The following is a 21,713-nucleotide window of genomic DNA, read 5'->3' as shown; positions in this document are numbered from 1 at the left end:
ATCTGAATGGCAGTTCATTGCAACAATAACATTTTCAAATAAAAGCTTTTAATTCAGTTCTGCCATTTCAAGGCACGATATTTTTCCGTGATCTAAAAACAATTCACAATTCTCTGATCTAATAAAACAAGAATGACAGCAAACTACTGATCCAGCATTACTGAATTATACTTCATTTTGTGCTAAGACCTATATAATTACTGCCTTAATTAAACAGCTCTTTTTAATATGCTAATATAAAATGAGTAATAGTGAGGTATGACCCAAAAAATGAGGTAAAGTTTCAAGTACTGCTGCTGTTTACTGAACATATTTATTGAGTGCATGTAAGGTACATTGCTCAGCAAGCATCATTGGGTCTTGTAAAGAGAAGCTCTGCAATTGCTCAGACTAAACAGTGACAAATAAGAAAAAACAGCATCACCACATCACAATACCGAAACAAAGACACATAGAGAAAATATACTGTACAGTTATCTGTGGAGGTCTGAACCAAACAGCTTAAAAAATAACATTGTTTTTGCATTCCTGCATTGCATTTGAACTCCCTCTGGTTGTTTGTATTTGCACACTAAATGCTCTTCCAAAAACATGTCCATTTAAAAGTTTATATTAGAAATAAATTAACTTGCTATACACAGTTGAAAAGCTGACTGTTTTAGTCATTTGGAACCAACTCTTTCTCCCCTGAGGTACAAAATTCAGCCATGGAATTACGAATTTTCATACTCCGTGGAAGGCTTCTCCCTCTGATTTACACACTGATTTTTTTGTTTTCATTTTGCAATAGGTGCAAATTTTATAGATTTTTTATATATATATATATATTTCACATAATACATATTTGTGTACTTCACCTGATCTGTGATTGCCATTAGCTTTTTTTGTAAACAAAGATGTAGGCAAAAAATTAAATAACATAGCTATAATATTTACAAGTAATCTGCCCATATAAATTTAACATAAAATACAATTAAGTATATGGTAACACTTTACAATCATTTGTGAACATTAGTGCATTAGGTATCATGAAATAACAATGAACAATATGTTTTACAGCATTTGTTAATAGGTGAATGTTAATTTTTATGTATAGTACCACATTTTAACATTTTTATTTCAACATAATGACAATGCTGTATATCACTCCGCTCATCCTGTAACTTGTCTCTCAGTTATCAGTTGTAGTGAAAATGACCACCAAGTAGTGTTCAATATATCAATATCTCAATCAGGGATGTCAGTTTACATAAATTCCCATAATCGATTGTTGTTTAAATTAATGATCAATTAATCGTTAACCATAGCCTCTTAAATCCGTAGCAGGGGGCGCTACTAAGTTATCACGTTACCTAACACTTGCTCAACCAACACAAAATGGGTGTCGTTTTAAAGCGTAGATGCTAGGCTTTACATTGAATATATGGAATATGCTGTAACTTAACAAGTGCTTTTAAATTTGCTGAAATATTAGAAGTGCTCTATTTTCATAGTGTGAAAAGTTCATTGCTTTTCATGAAAATGTGATCTGTAAAATCATTGTGCATACCTGATAGATTTGTGTCATATATTGTTGAAAAGTTCACAACTAGCAGAATACAAGCATAACGATAAGCATAAGCTTTACGATAATTCCAACTCAAATCAAAATTTCATGTCCATGTTGTGAACACACATGAATTAAAAGTGAACAATAGTACTTTTGAAATCAAATTAGCATTTTAACCTATATTATTAACTGCTTTAAAATGTTTATTATTAGTTTATGATAGTTAATGCATACTTAATGCAGTTTTATAAATATTGTTAAGGAATTAAACCTTATTGTAACGTGTTACCAAGTATATTTAAACTCTCTGTACAAAAACAAAACAGGCATTCCACAGATTCAACATACCAAAGCAACATACAAACTTTGGGCAGTACTTTCCTGTTTATCTTTTGTGTAAAACAAAGAGTCCAACAATAATAAGCGCCATTGTGCATTAAGATAAATAATCTATTCCTTTGGAGTCAAGAAACTAAAGTTGCCAAGTTGGTGAGTTTCACTTTGCAATGCTCAAAGCATTGTGTGTATCCTATATGTGTACATATGGATGGGTTCTGACTTGTCAGAATGGACAGTATAAATGTCCAACTCATTAGAAGTCAAAGCCAGGCATCCTTTGCATTGTAGGTTGGAGGAACAGCTCTCAGGTCTGAGGTCATCGCAATCCCTCCAGTCTTTTCGGCCTCAAGGAAATAGGATGTAGGAGACAGAATGATCAGAGAGAATCCATTTGACTGGCCCGAGGAATAGAATAAAGTACTCTGAAAAAAATAAAAGGGTGCGCAGAAGGGAAGGGTTTCAAAACTGCATTGCCATGGCTGCAATGTAGTACCCTACAATGAAGATAATCAAAGGTAAATCAAATAGAATTGGGTTATGTCAAACACAGCCAAAATGATCAAATAGAGCAAGAATATTTTCATAAATATGAGAGAAACTGATTTTTGTATTTGCCTCTTTTTTGATGTGAGACATGTTAGGAAAGATAATTATGGCTACTGTTGCAGTTGTTTGAAGGAAATTATTCTCATCATAGTCAATAGGGAGAGGTGGAGATGAAAGTTCTCACGTGTTTCTCTTGGTTAATGACCTGCTTTGAAATTTGATCCTTGATGACAAAGTTTGACAGATGATCAAAAAATAAATATATAAAAAGAACCCAATTCACAGTGATAATAGCCCAAAGTTTGAGAAAACCGATGAACTGGGAATTGTTTCTTCCCTCTTAAAAGTCATCCAGGATTGAAACAAATCAACAGGTGAGGTGGCGGCAACTCCAACCCCACAATGGCCTCTTAATGTTGGGATACTCCTTGTGCCGTGACTTGTTTTTCTTCTCTTGCCCACTGTGCTCTTCCTTTACTCTCCCTCTTCTGTTTGGAGGAGGGAGATACCAGCCGTCTTGGCTTCCTTTGCTCTGGTCTTGCCCCAGACAGTCATCTGTCCCTGTAACGGCAGCAGAACAACCAGTTAAACTATGTGGAGCTGATCTGGCAGATAAATATGCTCTTAGTCTGTCGGTTCGTGCTAACCCAGACCGCTCTCCCATATGGTCAGGTTTTGAACAGAAGGGAGAAAGAACAAGAACAGTGTGTGACTGTGCAAACTCTTTGCTCTGTGTGGAATTGATTAAGCAGTGCATAGGGGCCAAGACTGCTTTATCTAGCTTACATTTTCCTATTACCTATTATGGTAGTGCTCGATTACTAGAATGCACTGCCTACAGGGTGTGATCCATAAAAATGGTGGTTTATAGATTCTGGCCTCTAATACAGCAAAACAGGTATCATTTGCTTCACTTTAAACTTGCTTCAGTGTTATAGAGGTCTGGCTCTGCAATGGCATTTCCCAATCTGCAAACTGTTTGAGAGCAATGGCATTGCAAACAACAAGATTTACTTGACATCTGAATTACAAAGGGCGATAAATGCCTCTTTTTATCCAATTATCCAGAGGCATTTAGATGATGTTCGTAGTTGTCTGAGGTTTTCTCTGTAGCTAACCTTATAATGAAAGAAAACTATGTTTCAATAAAAAAAAAAAATCCAAATAGTTCTGAAAAAGTACTGAAAAAGCATATTTATGAGAGCACTCCAGTTCTTTGGTGACCATATTGCCCCCTCACATGTCATAACCTACCATACTGAGTACAGTCCCACAGCTTTGTTTGCATATAAACCTGAGAATAGTGTGGAATCAAACACCTTTGTGTCACGATTGCGGGCCTGTCCCATTGCCCAGGAAGGTGCTGACACACAGCAGCTGGTGTATGCTGTGTCTTGTCATGACATGAGTCAAAATCTTCCATAACCCTTGAAGCTATCTGAAGGTGAGATGTGGGCCTGTGCTTTAAATAACACAGTAATAATAGAAAGATCTATTCAGCTGCTTCACAGATTTGTTGACCTAGTGAACTGAGAACCGGTTGCCTCTGTGTATTTGTGTAAGCACTGCTCACTCAAATATTTGACTGTGTTTAGGTTTGAAGGTCATTTCAATAGTCTAATATTTAACATTAAACTTCATTACATTTTCCCCATGAATCTACACTTGAATATTTATTTTAACACTGCATAGCATTTTTTTTTTTTTTTAGTATAGCATCATTTGAATTATGTAAATAGAAGATTGCATCCTCATGTACCTTATTATACAACAGTTAGTTCTGGTCCCTGAATTGTATTGGCAGAGTCAAGTTCCACTGTGTTTGCAGGTTCCTGACAGACACTGACTCTTTCTCCATGCAGGTAATATCAATATTGACCTTAGTCAGGTTAGACGCCATATTGAATTTAACGGATTAAAACAAGGCTGTGAGGGATAGAGTTACAGTATTTACAATGGCAAGAACTGTACAAAGTTCATAGATCATGCAATTTTCAATTTTCATTTTTTTTTTTTTTTTTTTAAGATGTTTTGTCAGCTGAGTGATCAGTATGTTGTCAAACAGCATCACAATCCATTGAACGCACTGTAATTCTATACCTCATAGCCTCATTTTCATTTGTGTCAAAACATTTTCCCCTAACTAAGGTCGATACCAGTAAGTGGCTGTCTTAATGACTTGAATCTCATTCAACCTATTTGTTAGTTTAAAAACACTGATTCAGGAATGAAACACGTTAATGGCTTTTTGGATGTGATATTGATTTATTTTGTGAATCAATTAGTTCAAAAACTGATTCAGTCAGAAATTAAAGTGACTTGCTTAATGATTGAGTCATTGAATCATTTAGTTAACCAATTTGTTAAAACAGGCACCCAGATTTGCACAAACACTATATTAATATTGCACTGTTTGTATTTTTGTAATTTATATTTGCAATGTACATGTTTTTTTCTTTTTTTTTAACGGCATTTCAGGGTGGAAAAGCAAAGTAAGAATTTCATTGTACAGGGAACTGTGCATATAAACTCTTTGAACTTTGAAAACACAACAATTTATTCAGAAAGGAAAAACAATTGAAAATGCTTTAATAATACTACTACTACTTATAATAATTATGACCGCCGCTAGCGTAGCTAACGAAAGCGGTCATATAGGGATTGTCAAAGTTTTTTTTTTTTTTTTTTTTTGTCAATCTACTGAATTTTCCGTCAACGATACCAGGCACACCGAAACACCGGGGAACATGAAATTTGGTGAGAATGTAGCCCCACTAGACTTTTACGGAAAAATTTCGTTTGGTCCCCGGGGGCCACTCCCCCCCCGCGCTGGGCCCCCCCAAACCCAAAAAATGCAGTTTTTCCTAAATAACTACCTGAACCGTGGCACCGAGGATGAAGAAATTTGCAAAGTATGTTGGTCTTAAGGGCCCACATCAACCTAGCCCATAATCGATTGTCAAAGTTTTTTTGTTTTTTTTTCCCGTCAATCTACTGAATTTTCCGTCAACAATACCAGGGACACCGAAACACCGGGGAACATGAAATTTGGTGGGCATGTAGCCCCACTAGACTTTTACGGAAAAATTTCGTTTGGTCCCCGGGGGCCACTCCCCCCCCGCGCTGGGCCCCCCCAAACCCAAAAAATTCAGTTTTTCCTAAATAACTACTTGAACCGTGGAACCGAGGATGAAGAAATTTTTATGGTATGTTGGTCTTAAGGGCCCACATCAACCTAGCCCATAATCACTCATTTGTGATTTGCGCCCCTCCCATAAAAAATTAAAATGCAATATTATTCTGCTTTAATCGCCCCTATCTTCAGTGGAGATGTTCAGAACTGCACCATATTTCATGTGTATGATTAACTTGACATCCTCTGGTATGCTAAGTTTCGTAGAATTTCATCCCATGGGGGGGTATAAAATAAATTCATTTATGTGCACATTTAGTGACTGTACACTCATCGGCCTGTAGATGGTGTTGTTGAGCGAAGGGTTGCTGGTTTAGGATGATACTGTCACACACACACATGCAGGAATACAAACAAATGCAAGCATGCACACACACTGACATCCACACGCACAGACACACACCCATACACACACATACAAATCCACATGCACAGACACACACACACAAACACACATGTGCACACACAAACACACACACATACACACACACACAGACAGACATGCACATACTACTACTTTTTTTAGGTATATACATAAACACGCAATACAGCCAAATTGCTCCACGTCATTTATTTTTGTGGAAAGCCAGTGCAGGCCTGAGCGGCGGTCATATTTTGTACCGCCATGCGGTACATCTACAGTAGTTCATTACATTTTATAGCGCTTTACATGAAATCATTCAACCACCACCAATGTGCAGCATCCACCTGGATGATGCAACGGCAGTGCCAGAAAGTATTTTCCATCACGGAGCAAAACTAGACGAAGTAGGTGGAAATACTGTGTCTAAAAAGTCATTTTCTCATTGTTAACTTCTGGTTTATTTAATTGTTGTAGTATAATTAGCATAACACTCTTGCTTAAATTCTTAAATAAAAAACCCTAAATTAAGATGGCAACACAACAGCAACAGCAGAAACAACATATGATGTTTTATTAACAAGGTTCGGGAGGAGCACGTTCAGATAATTAACACAAGTGGAGAGCACTCAGCAATCAATGGTAAGAGGTGTATACACTCAGCAGTCTCACCTCATTCCATTGACAGTTTTGCAGCATCCCTCCACCACCCCTTCTCCACGCTTCTAGTCCTAAGCACTTACATACGGGGGGAGTACTCTGGGTTCGGGCCGAACTCCGAGCTCGGAGCCCTCCCCCCGGACAGCACGCCAAATACACATTAAACTTTACCCCCTCAAATTATATGTAAGTGTGAACTCGTGAAAAAACATAACTTACAAGTAAGTGAAGTAAATGATTCTAACCCTAAATCAGAGGGGTATTAGTGCTATATGTGCAGCTGTCAGTGGCCATTTATTACTTTGGGCAATAAAAGAATCATGAAGGTTCTCATCCGAGGAATTATCACAGTGGGATTTCAGCAAGGTGACATCTGCCGGACAGACCAGCTGCGCGCAGCCCTACCGATCACAGATTAGCAGACAGATTGTTTACACTGCAATCAATCTCCAACTGTTTGAATTCCATTAGCTGTGCAACAGGCTTCCCAAAAAATCTCTGAGATCCTACCAACCAAAATCATGTAATGTCCAAAAATGTCCCTCCTAAATGTTTTCCTCTTAACACCTACGATAAATTGCATATCTGCCACTAACCATTTTTTGTATATTCATTCAGCAGACACATTCTCCATTAGTTCTTGTTTAGATTTTTAAAAATAGACTTCTCTCCTGATGTGCAATAAGCAAATTTTCTCCAGAAAAGGCAAGAACAGGAAGAAGACATCATTAGACAGCGGTCATTAGAAATGAGCCCAAAATAAATGAAGCTTGTGCTCATTATAAACAGAATGACTTTGCATCAGGGCCAGAAGATCAGGGGCTGAGCAGCCAGGCAGAACAACCCACAATCTCCTTACTGTGATTACTAGGAAATAGAGAAGAAATGTCATCTCTGGGTGAAAGAAAGAGGGGGAAATCCAATAAATTAGATTTAGTCAGGCACCAAGCATCATCTGGCCTGTTAGAACCTACAGCAGCATTCTGTGAGTGATGCCCTGAATTCTGAGTATATTCTGGTCGACCAAAATTGATTCCCTTTAGGGCGGTTGTAATTTTGTACGGCCCTTTCACGCTACTTTAAGTCAATCCAATCACTAGTGAAAATACAGTACAAAAAGAAAATGTGGAAAAAAGCTTTTGACAATCTCCATTTCCAGGAGCACTGACGCACCACTTTGCTTCTTGGGCTTCTTGCTTCAGTGATTACTGTTTAGGAGCCTTTCCAATTGACATGAATTCTGTTGAGCTCACTCCAAGCTTTTGTTGTTTGAGTTCAAAACTGTTTGTATACTACATAAATATAAAGCTTAGTACCCTTTGTTTTCTTACTTAATATGCCTAATTATTTACTAGGCATGTTTTATCCTATGCAACTTAACATAGGCCTACATTTCCTACAGTCCCATCTGGCATAGTACCTTGCTTCAAAGCACAATGGAAATAAGATATCCTTTTAATGTTCTAGATTATAGATCCCACTCTTTAGGGGTTTGAATGCACTGCATTTGTAATTCTTTCACCATCAAAATGTTGTGTTTATAAAGAAATGAACAGTACTTTTAAAAATATGTTTAAATGTAAATTCAAATGAGATGTAGCCTCCAGTCATATCAGTAGCCTAATAAAAGTCGTTTTATTTTCCATGCAAAAGGATTTAAAACAGCATTAAGATTAACCTTTCATTACTATTTTTTTACTTCAAAGTCATCTATTTTCAAATGAACCAGAATGCTCTGCACTTGAATATGCTATCTGTCCTACCTGTTCTTCTCTGTGCTATGTACTTATTTGTACACGTTTATAGGTCACAAAATGTCTATTTCAATACCAGCCTGATAAACCTGTTTAAATGCCAGCCTGATTAATTCACCAACAACAATGAAAAGCACTGGCTGGTTATAAAAAAACTATGAAATGGTGAGAATATGTATGTTTTGGGGATAGTCTTTTTAAGGATATTTTCGGTGGTGTTAGTCACCAAGGTTTTCTGCTTTCTCTCTCATTGCCTGCAGGATAAGCTTGTTTGATTTACCTCTCATTTATCTGCTGAGAATTTAAGGGAATTAAAATAGGAATCTGTGAAAAATATGGGGGAAAACGCAGGTTGTTGTTCTGTGGTCTGATTGATGGTCTAAATTATTGGACTAGTAAATCTATTGTGCTGTTTCTGATTAAATCAAGCTGTTGGAATATAGTGTTTGGCTGGCAGTGGAAAACCATAATACAGTGCATTATGGTGCGGTCTGTGGAATGACCTGAAATGCTTTGTAAATCAGTGAAATGTGGACAGCGAGAGGCAGACTAGAAACTGAGAGCAGGGCAACCAGCCAGAGAGCACATAAGCTGCAATCGAATGTCAACAGGTGCCATGGTTCTCTCTCTCTCTCTCATTGTCCTTATCAGTTGTGCTCCATCTATCGTGTGCCGGCACAGTAATCCTGGCCAGTACACCCCTGAAGCATGCCATCTGAATAGTACAGTATTGCCAAAGCTTCCTCATCAGAGTGCTTTCATTTGCAGGTTAGCAGGGAGGAACAGTGTATAATGCAAAAGCCCATTAAGCAGGATATCTAAATTGCCGTTATTATGAGTATTATGATATGTGTTACACATCCTCCTGATATAGAGATGGCAGGTGGGAGAAGTGTTTGTACCACTTCACTTTGTCATGAAGCCCGGCTTCCAGAATCACCTCCATCCCATTCTCATTTAAGTTAATCCCAGTGAGTTTCATCCCCTGTGCTTATCGGTGTACTGCAGGGCACTTCTCCTCTACACAGTCCAGTGTCTTTGGTTAAGCGCTGAACAGAATTGGATACTGTGTGATGATGTGTGTCGAGACCCCTAGGTTGCTGGGTGACACTGTGTGATTCAGTCACATTTTATTTTCCTGTCACCATTACATCACAAATACCTTTTCCCTGACAGTTCAAAGGAGATATTTTAACATTGAGCTAATTTTTTTGTATATTTGGAGTGCTGTCAATACAGAGAACAACGACAAAAATCGGTGTTGCCTACACCGTGTTATCCTCGTTTTAAAATTTGCACCCTGTTGACTTCAATGGGGCAAGTTTTAAACCTGCTTTTAGCCTCTTAACATCCTTGATGTGTCATTACAAGTGCACAGGTCATGTGAGTGATTCCTTCGGAGTGAACGCGGGTGAATCTGACTGCAGTAGATGTGAAAGAAATATATAAAAAATGATGTTTATTCAGCCAGCGCACATACCTGTATTTACATCCTGTTTTCGGTCGAAGTCCACAGTAATCGATTGCCGAGTTCACGCGCATAGGTTTAGTACCTATGATCACGCGCGTGAACTGGACAATCGACTACTGTGGACTTCGACCGAAAACAGGATGTAAATACAGGTATGTATTTACCAAGCACTCCAAATGTACAAAAAAATTAGCTCAATGTTAAAATTGACCGGAGTTCTCCTTTAAGGCAAACTTAATCTAAAATCTAAAACTGTTCAAAAGATTGAGGTTGGTAAAATGTAAATTATTATTATTATTTTTTAATGTATATGCTCACCAAGGCTACATTTATTGACTGCATCAATACAATAAAAACCGCAACATTGTCATATATCGTTGCAATTTAAAATAACTGTTTTCTATTTCAATATTATAAAATATAATTTATTCCTGTGATGGCAAAGCTGAATTTTCAGCAGCCATTACTCCAATGTCATATGATCCTTCACAAATCTAATGTGCTGATTTGGCACTCAAGAAACATTTTTTTATTATTATTATTATTAATATTGAAAACAGTTGAGCTGCTTCATATATGTTTTGTGGAAACCATGATACTTTTATGATAAAAGCAGCATTTAATTAAATTATAAATCTTTAACAGAATACATACACAGATGATTTTACTGTCTCTTTTGATCTATTTAATGTGTCCTTGCTGATATTTGGAAACAATATTGGTTGATACTAAAAATAAAATTAAAAAATTAAAAAAAAATCACAATTGTCTGCCAATAACAGATATGATTGCAATACGTTGTGCATTTTAGTGACAGTAGAAGTTAAATTGTTATGTGACTTGAGATTTGCCCTTTGAGGTAAGAAATTTAAATTTTACACTTAAAATTATATTTGAATAATGTTTCATGAATAGGAGGAGTGGTATCATATAAATCAACCATTCAACTATTTGCCTTGCTTCATTTGAAATGGAACATCCACTCATCACTTATTTCACCTTCATTATAAAATAAAATATGTTCCAGTATGTTTTATCAATTATTTATTATATAAATTAGATTTTGCCTTTTAAGGGCATTGACTGCTTTTTTTCATGGACAAATGCTGCAAGGTCCTTTTGGATGCATCCCATGAATGGATAATGTAAAGTTCTGGATCAGGTGTCTCTGCTGAAGTCCTGATAATGGCTAGTTCAGTGAACAGCAGCTAAAGTAGCGGGTGAATGGGCAGAAGTGTGTGCACACCAGTGCCACTGTGTTTTCTGTGTAAGGAAACCCTGCAGTAAAGTCCCTGTCTCTGAGATCAGAGGAATATATTTTCCCCTAGTTTCCATTTCCTTAGTTATTTTTGTGGCAAGGCATGGAAACACAACCTCTTTGTTCTTTAAAGAAAAAAAGAAATGCATTTCATGAATCTTGAAAAGATTTTCTTTGGGGGGGGATGTTTGTGTTTTTCAAACTCCCCTATCATGTCTTGTATTGATGATGTGTGGAAGGTGAGGAAAAGGTGAGGAAAAATGCATCAAACGAGTGAACCCCGGGCACTAATGTATGATCTTTGTTACTTCCCCTTTGTGACTCATTCCCTCAATTAGCTCCATCTGTAGTGCTGTACAGTTCACACACATACAGACATGCTGACACTATACACAATCTATAAACACAAAAACATGCACGATACACACGCTCCTCTGTGTGCAGAATTTGACAAACCAATATTGGAAGGAATTTTTTTTTTTTTTTTTTTTTTGCTATTAAAGTGTTTGGACATTTCTGATCTATGGAGGCTTGTGTCCGCCACGGAATACAACAATTTAAAAGAAATTATCTCACAATTCGGCTTTTTTTTCTCTCAGAATTGCGAGATATAAACTCATAATTGCGAGATATCACAATTCTGACTTTTTTCACAATTGTGAGTTTATATCTCACAATTCTGACTTGTGAGATATAAACGCGCAATTGCGAGTTATAAAGTCCAGGGGCCCGTTCTTCGTACGTTGCTTAAAACATCCGAGATCAAATTACACATCCAAGATGACATCATCGTGCTAATCATGATCTGGCTAATTAGGTTATTCGAACACACTTGCCGGATTTGATTAATATAACTGGATTGAGTTATCTGAGATTATTGCGCGTTCATGCGCTGGTTTAAAAGGGGATATGTATCGATAGTAGAAACATTGATCAGCAACGCTGCTATTGGCTGTTCAGCGTGGGCGTGGCCAAAGAGCGGGCTCAGTTTTTCTCCTCAGCAGAGCAAGAACTAATAGTCGAAGTTTATTCGGAATTTTAATGTTTAATCAAAACGCCAGGGAACATCTCAAAGTCTGCAAAAGCCAGGAGAGAGGGCTGGCAAAAAGTAGCAGACAATTTAAATCTGTTAGAAGTGGGTTTTTTTATCACTTAATAGCCTATATTTTTGTATTTTAATAATTGCATAATTACTTTGTTCATTGTAATGTCAGAGTCGCCACACTAGAACATGGGAACAAATAAAAGTGAAGTACAAAAATATTCTACATAATGGTAATTTTTAGTTATATTATAGTCTCTTTTATAAAAGGCACTGTTAATTAAATGGTTGTCTGTTTATAAAAGCAACCAAGAAAAAGGCTGAAAAAAAAGAAAAGATCTTAGTAGCCTACACTGTAAAATAATTTTTGCTGCATTAAATTAAGTTAATTAAAATTAATCATTTCAACTGTTAAATCTTGAGTAATGATGAATTGCTTTGACTTGTGAAAGTGAAAACTGATAAACTTATGTTAATGTAAAAATATTTTGCCATGAGTTATTGATCACATTTTTCCCCAGTGTAGGTCATTGTAATGACATTGTGTTTTCCTCTTTTGTGCACTTTTACATAATACACCAACACTTGTATCTGTTCCCAAGAAAGTGGTGGCTGAAATATGTGCAGTAAGTGGACATTTTCTAACTTTCCAAAGGAAAGAAAGTATAAGACTTTGTAATGTCCATTTGTTTCCATTGCACTGGACAGTGAATACACCCTCTCAGATAACTGTCATATGGAGGAACTAGCCTACCTGCAAGTGCATAAATAACTTTACTTCATTTATACTTGTATGCTTTATGGCTGCAATATAAGTTGTTGCAGGATCTACAGAAAGGCCTACAGAAGAGTCTTCACAGACAGAGGAGACATAGGCCTACAGGTGGGCAGTGTATAGCCAACTTTTCCTTTTTATTTGTTGTTAATATCTCTTGTTGCAGGCACTTGACCACTGGCTTTTCTTTACAAAGAACAATTGAAATAAAACTCAAGGACCTAAGCATATTTGTCTTTTATTAAACTTTTAATGAAAAGAGTTGTTTTTTTGGCAATGTTGTGTAATATGGCACATGCAACAATGTCACAGGCCCTGTCAGGTGTGCAACCCCTCAGACTTTTCAGACACTGAAATCTTCCCTTTAGTTAACCAAAGTTCATTTCATTGTGTGCCTTTGTCCTGGCTAGAGCTGCATTGTAACTGGTTTGGGTCAGGGAATGGGGTCTTAAAACACCTGTCTGCAGGCAGGAACATGTCATAATCACCTATGAAGAAATGCAGTTCTGTTAGGATCAGCATAAGTGTATGTAATACAGTGAGCTTGATATTTAATTGTGGAACTTTCCTTACCACTTTCAAATAATGTGCATAAATGTGAATCTCTGAAAATTCTTAAGTCATGCACAGATCCTGGCCATTTTGCTTTTACATTTGTGATATGGATTGTAGTCAACTGCTTTTTTTAAATTTGATATAATATTACTAATCTGGAATATTAAGAATCACAATAGTAACTGGGCTGCACATTTACATTGTGAACCCCCTTTCTGTTCACATAATCCCCTTCACTGAGGCCTTGATGGCAGTCTATGGTCTAGCTAGCCTATAGTCTATGGTACCAATCACGTTAGTGATGCCTGAGTGACATACACTGTAATCGTGATCATGAATGGCATGATCTTCATAAAAAATTATGATAGCCTAAAAAAACTAAAACTAAAACTGTTTTTTAAACCTAAAAGCGCCAGGTAAACTCCGAATGACACGACAGACAGCACTTTCCATCAAGTTCTCCGCATCTCCAATAGTGTAAAGGAAAGAGCCACTCGCAAATAATCTTAGGGCAATGCAAACAGTTTGTGCTGTAGTTAAAGCCCGACTCCGACAAGTCGAAAATAAATGTGCGTTTCCAACAAATTAATAATGTAAACGACAATCTCACGAGTCACGAGAAAAAAATATATATCTCAGAAAGTGCACTATCGCGCTGTGCTGGCCTTCCCGTATCAGCTCCGCTTATGAAGCCGGGATCTAATCCTGTTAACATGAAATAAGCCTGCTCCTGAGCAGGTTTAAGTTTGCGCACCTGTTGCTATGACAACAAGTCCAGGATGAGCGTCGAAGAACCAAACAATCCAAGATCATGCCAAATCGCCAACAATCAAATCCAGCTAAGTGAGTTAGCGACATATGAAGAACGGGCCCCAGTTCTGAGAAAAAAAAAGACTCAGAATGTTTCTAAGAATTGCAAGTTTATGTCACAATTCTGACTTTATCTCACAATTCTGACTATATCTCACAATTCTGAGAAAAAAGTCAGAAAAGTGAGATATAAAATCAGAATTTCGATTTTCTCGCGATCGTGAGAAAAAAGTCAGAATTGTGAGATAAAAAGTCGTAATTACCTTTTTAATTTTGTTTTTCAGTGACGGAAACTGATCTTTATGCACTATATTTTCAAAATAAAATGTAATATGCAGAGTTTAAAATACCAGAGGTATTTAGCATCAGATCTGACATTTATCTGCAGTGTTTTCAATATGATGGACATATCTTTAACAGACTTAAACATATTAAAGAAATGTTGAAGTGCCTGAGGAAAAACTGATCACACACCATCCAGAGAGTCAGAGGTAGTTGGACGGTTAAGTATCATTGTGAGGTTGAAATGACACTGGGGACACATTGTGTTCTCAATCACAACAGGACCCTTGAGCAAGGGTCTTCACCTCAGATTGCTCCAGTGAGACAGCCTTGGCAATTAGTCTGCTGTAGGTTGCCGCAGTTGAAAGGCGCCTGCGGGTAACAGAGCACACAACGTATTCGTCAATGATAATTTACTTTGAGTCCATGTCTGAGCAAAAATGGCAGCTGACAGGGACAACCTTTAACTGCCCTATAACAGGGAAGCGATGCATCTTGATGCAGGATTAGAGGTGCTTCATCAGAAATGCCTTTTCTGTTTGTCATAACTCTGCAATATCTTATACACTGTTGAGAGGATTTGAGAAATTAACTTCAGTTTTCAATCACAACAACAACAAAAATCAAATAAATATTTTACATTAACTATTGTAATCACTTTGCGCTACTCTTCATTTATAACTGTCAGAACGGCTAAATTTCCAACCTCATTTAAACAGAACCTCTGGGCAGAATGCGTCTAGACCCACTAACCCCATTTTAGGCTTAGATGAGCAAGCAATTGAGCCAAAAGCAGTTACCTGTGATGGTAATGGCTATGTATGTGCTTTGTGCAAATTGTTTTGGTGAGGAAGTATCTGCTAAAAAACATAAATCTGTTAGTTATCTCATAATATATGGTAGGGTCCAAAAGTCTTCTAAATGAAGTAAAACTAATAAGATTTAATATTTGAGATAAAAATAAAATTCAGTAGTAAAAAAAAAAAAAAAAAAAGCTGTTCTTTTGAACTGTTTGTTCATGAAAGGATCCTGAAAAAAATGTGTCAAGTTTTCAAGAAAAATATTAAGCAACACAACTGTTATCAACATTGATGATAGTAAAAAAGGATCATGTGACACTGAAGTCAGTTATTTTAAGCTGTAATAATATTTCACTGTATTACTGGTTTTACTATATCTCAGGCTTTGTGAGCGTAAGACACTTCTTTCAAAAACATTTAAAAAATCTTGCCAACCCCAAAAATGTGAACAGTATAGGTTCAATTTGTTCATTGCCATAAAAGGCACAAATACACACTGGTGGAAATTTGGGGTGTTCTTTTCATCGTCCTTCCTGTGAATTCCTTTGCTGTAAGTATTGAGAGCAGAAAATAGAGCAGAAAACTTGCATCCACATTTTTTACACCATTCTGGATCTGGAATAATATAATTGTTTCTACTTAACTGCTGCATTAATAGATCTTACATCATTATGAAGGCAACGAAATACCCTAGCGAGAACCTTTCTGGGTCATACTTCACTAAAACACTCAATACTTACACAATAGTTGTCTACTTTTCAAAAGTTGTTTCTTTCACATTCAGGAAGTTTATTCCACAGTCGTATGTACTTTCATTTAGTATTTGTTGCCTTATAATAGACATTTATAAAGCATGATTGCATGTGCTGGCATTCTGTATAAATTACCTGACTCTCATCAAAATTCAAGGTTGAAGGATTCGGCTGAGCTCTCAGGGTTCCGTATTTGTATTTGTTCCGGTTCTGATTCTGTCCAACAGTTGCAGTAAAACTGGAAACACAGCAGCACACTTGCTTGCACACAATTACTTACGTGCCACCCTTCAATAAGCAAGATGACGCCACATACTTAACTGTGCAAAACAAAGACAGGGTTCAGTAACACAAGTGGAAAGTAATATGACTATTTCAGTAAAAATACCCTTGGGGAAAAAAGAACACATGATAAGACCAAATCGAATAATTCAATACTGTTTGTCTTTTCTCCAGGATATACGATTGAAACACAAGTGGAAATAATTAAGATCTCCAAGCAGCTTTACAGATGTCCTTCTAATTAATCTCAGGTTGTTACACAGTCGCACACATGCTTTGGTGAAGAATAAAATTTAATTACTGTTTACTTTTAAATGAAACAATAATGTCATCACATGGCCATGTTCTCTGTGTCCTTTTAAACTAATGCTTGCCATAAATAGCCATTGCTCTGAAAACTTTTTTTCATTAGTGATTTTTCCATGGCATAATGTCTCAAGTGCATGGAATGGATGGATGCTAATTGGAACACCTGATCTTAAAGACCACAGGTGATTTCTTCAGAGGTCAGGGCTTTTAATGCTCAGAGGAGAGGATGATAACTCCATCATAAACGGTTTCTGGTAAACAGCTTTGAACAAATTATATGTTTGCAACCTAACCTACATCAAACAAAATCTTAATTAGTTCAAGAGGAAAAATAAACTATTATGTGTACCATTCAAATATTTCCAACTCAGGTTTATACTCACAACCCAAACGATTTATTCACACCACAGGTGCTCTGAATAATTACAAAGGATGCAGGAAATAAAAGGCAGTATCGAGGCATTCAAAGAAAGAGCACATCTGTGATTAACATTGCAGAACCTGTAATGAAAAAGGCCTTCTTTTTTTTGGCCAGTCCAAGTAAAGTTGGATAAGATAAATCATGTGTAACCCTTGGTGATCTGGCTATAACTGATCATGCTTTTCATTCAACTTTTTTACAGGATCAAGTGTGAATATTCCGCATGTTAATAATGTCTCTTTTGTACAACCCACTAAATTGTTCACAACTGAAGACGTTAAAAGTCAGTAAAACAAGTGTGTTTCCATTCAGGTGTCATTATGACAAAACGTACTCGGTTACCTAATGTAACCTCGGTTCTCTCTAGAAGAGGGAACGAGTATTGCGTAAGTTGCTTATGCTATGGGTAAAGTCATCTTTTCTCGAGATATGAAGCCAAAAAATGATCCTTAATTTTGTATTTATTGTCAACGTGTTGCAGCAGCAAGCAGCCCGCCAGAATGGGGGTGGCTTAGCGTATAAAAGGACGGGGGACACAGATAAGTGGGAATCAGGCGGCCAACAGGGTGGGCCAGCACATGTACATAAGCACACAATAGGGGACACAGAGCGGCGCAGCCGGTCCATACTGAAAGAATATCAACCCTTACAGTGCAGCTCAACCAGGAGAGCCAAAATCAAGTGAGAGTAGTCTGCGCACGAACAATCTGGGCAGAACATACACACGACTTAGACTGACAAAAGTCTAGCCTGCAAGGAGGGAACTTCCAGGTTATAAAACCTAACAAATGTAGAGGGGGAGGCCCAGCCTGCCGCCATACAAATGTCATGAATAGAAATCCCGCTGGACCAAGCCCACGATGAGGCCAAAGGGCACTGCAGGTCTTTAGACGCATAAGCTGCCGCGATAGCGTCCACTATCCATCTGGACAGACTGAGTTTTGAGGCGGCGAGACCCTTGGTGCGCCCACCAAACGAAACAAAGAGCTGCTCCGAGCGCCTGAAGGCGGCGGAGCGCATGACGTAAACTCTCAACGCCCTGACAGGGCAGAGGAGGTTACCATCTACCTTGCTACCGGATGTCGGTAAAGCCGATAAAGAAATGACCTGCGCTCTGAAGGGAGTGCCAATCACCTTGGGGACATAACCATGTCTCGGTTTGAGAATGACCTTAGAGTCATTAGGTCCGAACTCGAGACACGCGGCATTAACAGATAACGCGTGTAAGTCCCCCACACGTTTGACTGATGACAGGGCTTTCAGAAAAACGGTTTTGAGCGCTGAGCCCAAACGAGGAGGCGTTCTGCCAGAGCACTGAGATTTCTGGATCTGACACTGCCCTGGCGGTTCACGTAGGCCACCACTGACTCGGCTCCGTGCGGACCAGTTCGTGGTGGCCCCGCAAGTATGGGAGGAAGTGCTTCAGTGCATTCTCGACCGCTATCATCTCCAGACAGTTTATGTGAAGGCGTTTCTCCCGGTCTGACCACTGGCCAAAGACCGGTCTGCCCTCGAAGAGAGCGCCCCAACCTAGGTTGGAGGTGTCTGTGGAGATAACCTTCCGGTACGAGACAGCTCCCATTGTCACTCCCAGCTGGTACCATTCGGCCGCTATCCAGGGCTCCAGAGCTGAAACGCAGCCCTGAGTCACTCTGATTCGCAGACCGCCGGAAGCCCAGGCTCGGTGAGGCACTCGAGCGTTCAGCCAGCGTTGTAGCGGGTGCATACGCAGTAAGCCCAACTGAAGCCATACTGCAGCTGAAGCCATACAGCCCAGCATCCTCTGAAACGTTTTCAGGGGAACAACGCTGCCTTTCTGGAAAGACGCGGCCAGGTGTCGAACATGTCCCGAAGACAGAGCGAGGGCTGCGTGTTCTCGACCCAGGCAGAGAGCGCAGATCACGTGGCGGTCTCCGTCGCTGAGCGGGGCTCTGCAAGAGCCACAGGAGTTGCGAGGCATTTTGAAACAAACGCCTCGCGTTCTTTTAGACAGAAGGTGTGTGTCGCAGTGGCGAGCTCTAGGTCTGCTTGCTGCTGCAACGCGTTGACAATAAATACAAAATTAAGGATAATTTTTTGGCTTCATATCTCGAGAAAAGACGACTTTACCCGTAGCGTAAGCAACTTACGCAATACGAGAGAACCTCTCGTAAGTGAACCAGACATGACTTTAAAGCAGGCAACTTGTTTATTTTTTAAATTGAGCAAACTCACATTACATTGAAACTCTTTACAAACATTCTTTTTTAATTCATTTTGAATCATCCAGTGGTTAATCCAATCTAAATTAATTTTCAAAATAGTTTAACTGATTACAAAATAGTAATTAAGAGTGCATGTAGGAAAAAATTAATAATTCCCCTGATACTGAATAAATAAAAACAGCACCCCACTGACTTTCATTATGTCAAAATCCATCCATACTTCATAATATCTTTATGTTCCGCAGAAGACGGAAAGTCATACAGGTTTGGAACAATGTGTTGGTGAATAAAATAAAAAATTCATTTTTAATACTTTGTGCTAAATGCTACCCTAAACCCTTTCAGCCCTTAAAGTCTACACTTTGTCTAGTGACAAAGGCACATAAACTGTCACATAACAAAAAAAGAAAGTAATCTCAATGCATTGTCAGCATCATTGCATGCTCGGCTGAAGTGTGCATAAAGGGCGTATAGCAGTCGCAAGGGCAACAGTCATGAGCACTCTTTTGAAACGTAAGATGACAAATGGGACACCCTACAGTTCCTGTGATAAACATCTCAAGACAGCAAGAACATGTCAAGTGTGTTATTTGGGACACAGCCACTATCATGGCATGATTTTATCATCTTAAAGTTCCTCATTGAAATGCAGTTTTATCATATTATGAATAGGAACTTTAAAGCTAAAAGCGTAAGCCTAGTGATGTTATGTAATGCCACTTAGTTTGTTTCATTCAATAGAGGTGCACTGGCTGGCTGCCTTTTGCCATATAGGAATCCAGAGAAGATCTAATTAGCAAAATTCAGGCACCAGTTCAACCTTATGAACAGATTTTAATAAGCCTTGCATCAGCCAGGCCCTCTGATACTCTGATACTGATACTCACACATGGTGTTTTTGTTCAGCCAGTAGCAGATCTTATAGTGTTTGTGCTTGCCTTTGTATGTTTTTAGTTTAGGGTTCACCTTCAATCATTATCTTTGTAGGATGTCTGCCAAGTTTCTTGAGCAATCTAACCTATTGCCTACATGCAGTCTAGTGTGTAACGGAGGCAGTCTGCGCCATCACTTTCTTTAGGCATTTATCCAAATCATTGGGAAAGATAATTTCTGATATTTTCTAGACGTCCCCTGTTTCTTATAAATCATTGTTGGGTAGCATACAAATCTATTTGCAAAACAATCATTATGGAACTAATATTCACATTATTAAAATATATATATAAAGTGGTTTTTAAACATTGAACACACAAGACCACCCAAGAAAGAGTTAAAAAGCTGACGTTTTGTGAAAGGTAACTGCTATTATGTACAAGTTACATCAAGTTAGTGCCAAACAAAGGCAGTCCCACACAATTGATTGAAAAAAAGAGATCTCCTTGGACTGCTTGTGTCTAAAGCAAGAATAATAACACATGTAGGTGATTTTTGTATGTTAATAATTTATTTTAATCTTAAAAAAATTTTTTTTTGCTTTTTTAGAAACATTTTATCATGTCATATTTTTTCATTAGAAGGTTCACTCACCTCCAAAATCCCAATTTAACCCCTGCAAGTATGTAATTGAATAAATGAGGCGTGAGCAAATTAAGCGGAGCTCTTAACCGAGACAAATGTTCGGAATATTCCACTAATAATGTTCACTGGAATACTCGGGAAACCAAATTTAGTACAGATGTAATTGTTATAGCAAGTGTTATGTGGCTTTGTGATGTATTTTGTTAAGGGGTGAGTGATTATTGGGATGCCTCAGGACTTTGACCACCGAGGAGACAGTCAGCTGTGAATTGAAGAGCATATCTCAGGGGAACATGACATAAGCCTGCAATATGATCTGAGCCAGAGGGCACAAGAACCACATTCCTTTATAAAGCTGCTTGACACCTCTCTCTAGGTCACTTTCTCCTGCAAGGACACACTAACGAAATTCACAGGCCATAAAGAAGCTCTCTCACTAAATATTTCAGTCTGAAAACCCATGAATCAGCAGCTTTCAAATCAGGGTCTTTATTTAGGACATTATCACAGAGCCATATGGGTATAATGAATTAATTACTTTCCCTTCTTCTACATTATGTATACCAGTGTAAGGTAGAACATATAGAAAATACAGAAAAATAACATTAATTTATTAATTTATTAATTTATGCTTGTGCAGATGTTCATAATACAGTTTTAATGGGTTGTTGACAAAATACATCGACATTTTTTTAAACATCATCAAGTGTTTTGTTTGAAATTTAGACTATAGATAGTTGACGCACATGTCCATGAACATCCTTTAATCCCTATGAATATTTTAGATACATATTTAAATACGTTTATGAAAGGAGTGTATATTTGAGGGGTT

At 37.9% G+C, this 21,713-nt stretch overlaps 1 protein-coding gene across 1 annotated transcript in view; it reads right to left on the bottom strand.

Annotated features, from left to right (window-relative positions):
• Positions 1 to 294: 294 nt before the first annotated feature.
• Positions 295 to 21,713, bottom strand: part of uts2r (urotensin 2 receptor) — a 36,631-nt gene continuing 15,212 nt past the window's right edge. Inside the window, exon 3 of the mRNA XM_084435200.1 lies at positions 295 to 2,995. The gene's annotated coding sequence lies outside the window, so the exon portion shown is untranslated. The remainder of the gene's footprint in view (positions 2,996 to 21,713) is intronic.

Source organism: Rutilus rutilus (genome assembly GCF_951802725.1).
Source record: "Rutilus rutilus genome assembly, chromosome: 16".
Classification (NCBI taxonomy): domain Eukaryota; kingdom Metazoa; phylum Chordata; class Actinopteri; order Cypriniformes; family Leuciscidae; genus Rutilus; species Rutilus rutilus.
Note: the sequence above shows the minus strand (reverse complement) of the source record. Positions and strands in the feature narration are given on the sequence as shown.